Source organism: Octopus bimaculoides, chromosome 13, assembly GCF_046866305.1.
Source record: "Octopus bimaculoides isolate indiv1 chromosome 13, ASM4686630v1, whole genome shotgun sequence".
NCBI lineage: Eukaryota > Metazoa > Mollusca > Cephalopoda > Octopoda > Octopodidae > Octopus > Octopus bimaculoides.
The window spans coordinates 49,057,802-49,062,801 of record NC_142940.1 but is presented as its reverse complement, the minus strand read 5'-3'; positions in this window follow the sequence as shown (position 1 = coordinate 49,062,801).

Genomic DNA, 5,000 nt, shown 5'->3' with positions numbered 1-5,000 from the left:
GAGCCGAGCTGAGTACTTGACTGGTACTCTATTTGATCCCCACTACACAACTTGTGAGGTCGTTGGAGTGGTTGCAACTACTGATTCTAGTGAGGACAACAACGACAACAACAAGAACAACAAGAACAACAAGGCACTAAAAGAGAATGACTCTTCCCAGACACAATCAAATATGCTTCAACACACGAATTCACATAAAGAATCTCGCAAACCAAATACAATAACGTAATGTCCTTTTTTACGTAATATATAAAATAAAATAATGATGATGAAAATGATGACGACAACGACGACGACGTCTATAATGGTGACGGTAATGGATGAGGATAATAATGATAGTGGTGGTGGTGGTGGTGGTTGCGGTGGTGGTGGTGGTGGTGGTGGTGGTGGTGGTGGTGATGATGATGATGATGATGATGGTTATAATCATTTCCAATGACCGAAAGTGTCTTTATCTGCCAGAAGACCAGCAACAACAACAACAACAACAACAGCAAGAACAACAACAACAACAACAGCAGCAGCAGAAGCAACAACAACAACAACAACAATAACAACAACAACGACACAAATGGCAGACATATTAAATTAAAATAGATGAAGGGAGACCCGACTATTTGTGGGTGTACATAAATTGTGAATGTGTACAACAGACCAGTAATAATAGGCCGGGTGGAGGATGGCTATTGTGTGTCAACCGGGTAGAAAGGACGAGACAATACTGGTGTAGAGTCGAATAATGGTGACATTGTTGTTTATTAATGGTAGTGGCATTCGTGTTGGTGGGGAGGGGGTGATGGGAGATTGTAGTGGTGGTGGTGGTGGTAATTGTTGTGGTCATGGTGCCAGTAATGGCGTTGAGGGGTGAGAGAGAGAGAGAGAAAGAGAGTTAGTGAGAAGCAGTGAAGTGAAACGAACTGTTTAACATCAACAATTACAAATTATCTGAGTGACAGCAGACATTACTCTACACTATCGCCACCTACTGGCAATGCCAAATACATCATCATCGTCATCACCACCATCATCATCATCTTTATCATCATCAACAGCGTCTTTTCTGGGATTTTTTTTTTTATCATCATCACCATCATCGTCTTTGTCGAGGAGCTCGTAGTCACAGCAGTGCGTTCGTCGCTCCCGTTGTTTCCATCACCTCCAGCATCATCAGCAGCTGCAGCAGCACCACCACCACCACTACCGCCGCCACCCCACCGCCGAAACCACCACCACCATCACCACCACCACCACCACAACAGCAACAATTACAACAACGAAAAATATTATCACTAACACCAACACTAACAAAGACTTTACTAATTTTAATATCACCACCTCCACCCCATCCACTACAGCCACCACCACTACCGTCACCACCACTACCGTGACCGCTGCCACCAACATTACCATAATCACGATAACCACCACCATCATCATCACCATCACCACCATCACCAAAGCCACTACTGCTGTCACCACATCACTAACATTGCACCATCAATATATGTCCCGCGGTCGACTGTGCCTTTCATCGTTCCGGGGTCGATAAATTAAGTACCAGTTGCGTACTGGTTGGATTTAATCTACTGGCTCCTTCTCACCAAAATTTCGGGCCTTGTACCTAGAGTAGAAAAGAATTTATGTCCACCACCATTATCAACTTCCTCCACAGTAAAAAGTGTAATTACAATTTCACAGGCTCCACCATCATCGCCACCACCACCAGCACCCACCACTACCAGGCCCACCACTTTCACCACCGCTGTCGCTGTCGCCACCACCACCACTACCCGCCTCCCAACAACAATAACACTATTAAAACCACATGTTCTATAGACTTACACACTCCCTTACTCTCTTCCATATAGGTGCTACCCTTGAGTCTGTTGGGGGTGTGGCCAGGTAATTACGATGTTAGTATTATCGGGTATGCGCTTGTCGGTTTGGATTATAATCAAAGTTAAGGATAGACAGACGGGGTGGATGGTCTGTGTAGTGAGGTGATCGAGTAAACGGGTGGGCGGCTAAATAGATAGAAACTTGTAATAATAATGATAAACGGGTAGATGGATAGCCGGATAGCAGTATGGGTAGATGGATCTCGGGCGGAGAGATATAGAGGAAGTGTTTGTTGCCGCTGATCGACCATAATATAATAGGCGGGTAGATATTGGGTATCAGAGGGGTGGTATCTTGTGTCTATACGACTGGCAGAGGGGTATGTTAGCTTGGGTAGAAGGTTCGGAGATATCCGGTTTGTTTGGTAAATTATTGTAACCGTATACCGCCCGCAGGATTTTGATCAGACTTAAATAAAAGCCGAACCCGAGATCTTAACATTTGCACTGGATGGACATAAAATTTAATTCGGGTGGAGGCAGAGACGGATAGGCTTGTGTATGAGATATTAAATGTAGGTTGATCGGGTGGGCGACTGGTTACTTATTTGTGTTGTTTCTTTCTAGGCGGGAAATAAGTGTTGGATTATGCGTGTATGTATATGTGTATGTAAGTAAGTATGTATGTATGTATGTATGTATGTATGTATGTATGTATGTATGTATGTGCGTACGTATGTATGCATATAAGTATATGTGTGTGCATGTATGTATATATGTGCGTGTATGTGTTTATATATATGTATATATGTATGTAGGTATGTATGTAGGTATGTATGCATGTACGTATGTGTGTGTCTGTATGTATGCATGTATGTATGTTTGTATGTATGTATGGGTATGTCTGCGAATGTGTGTACGTATGTGTGTATGTATGTGGGTATATATGTATGTGTGTTTATGCATATGTGTACGTATGCACGTATGTATTATGTATGTGTGTAGTTATTTATGCATATGTGTGTGTGCGTGTGTCTTTGTGTGTTAGTGTATATGTGTGTTTGTATCTGTGTGTGTGTGAGAGAGAGAGAGAGTTCATATATGTGCTTACATGTGCGAGTGAATGTGTGTATATTAGTGCGTAAGTGGTGTATTGGTATCAAACACACACACAAACACACGCGCAAGAGTGTAGATGTGGATATTTTTGCGTATATGACTAAGTGTGATCAGAGTCAGTAAGGAACAGTTGTTCTTTGTTACACATTTCATCGTAATTTTGCCATGAAAAATGCACTGGTGCCTCTTTTAATACTATGAGTGTCAATGTGGAAGTTTACTCTCCCATCCGCCAATCACAGTCTCACCTATATGCTTGTCTATCGACTCACCGACCCTGGTGCATATTTCTTATAGTACTTATCTTTCTTTCTATCTATCTATCTATCTATCTATCTATCTATCTATCTATCTATCTATCTATCTATATATGTATATATATAAATATATATATGTATGTACGTACGTATGTATGTATACACAATACTCACTCACATACATAACACACACGCACGCACGAAAACATACACACTATACACATACACGCACGCACAAAAGATATACACACACGCGCACACGGAAACACATACAGACACACATAAACACACACACACCCGTACCTAACACTCACAATCCCACACACACACGCACATCCACACATATACACACACACGCACACACCCACATACACACACACACTTCTCACCAACACTACACACTCACACAGACACGCATACAATCATACACACATGGGCATAAACAACACACGCATATACAATAGCAAACGCACGCACACACACGTACACAGCAACGCACATACACACAACATACACATACACACAAACACACACGCACGCACAGAAATCATACACATACACACACGCGCACATACAAAATACACACACACACGTACACGTACCTAACACTTACAACCCCACAGAAACACGAACACACACACACTCAAATAACCACCTGTTGACCTTCTACCTACAGCGTCCACTAACCAGTCCTGCTACTAATTTCTTCCACTACGTCATGCACACACACACACACAAACACACTAACAGATAAACCACCAAACCATGCACACACACACACATACACAAATACATACGCACACACACGTTCTGTTATCACACACACACTCGCAGACTTTCGCACACGCACAGATATTCATCTCCCTTTTTCACTCTCCTATCTTAGAAAGAACTTTTCCCCCACTACCTCCTCTTCCGGTCTTTTCATAATGTAACCTCGTGGGCATCGGTACCATTTTCCTCTTTCTCCGTTCTTCCATTCTCCGAACTTTCCATCTTTCCGACGAAGGGCTACGCCCGAAACGTCATACACTCTCTCTTTCCTTTCCTGAACGTCCAGTAATACTATCCATATCACGTCCTCACTTTGTTGTTTTTTTGTTTTTTTGTTATTGTTTTTTTGAACTATATATATATATATATATATATATATATATATATATATATATATACATATACTATATATGTAAGTATATGTATATGATTTAAATATTAAATAGTATTTATCTCTCACTGGCTGGAGTAAATTATAAACACACACACACAGTTACACACACACACAGTTACACACACACACACACACATATAAATGCAGACACACATATGTACGCTCATATATTAGGAACTAACCTAGCATTCCCACCAAACTAGACGAATTTACAGAAGAACCAACAACCATCAGAAATATTCCTTGTAACTACTTTGAAACAATAAAATTTCTAAGGCAATCATCGAAGTTTCTGTACTTTCAGATTCGCATTTTCCGAATATGAACAGTGGCTGGTATTGGTGGCTAAAAAATTTTACTGGATGTCAGGCAAAATGGTATTGTAATGAAATGTGAAAAGCCCGTGGAAAAATTATCCCAAGTGCCAAACTTAAAACGGTAAGTTATAGACGTCCATGAAACTTTATATCCTGATGATGAGGAGGGGTAAGTCTTGAAAAGTTGATAATACATAAAGAAAATTAAGACTCAAACGAGTGCAAAGAATTCATGAAGGAATATAATAAAAAATGGTGGAATGAGAATGTTTGAACTAAACCGGTAATCTTATCATTACAA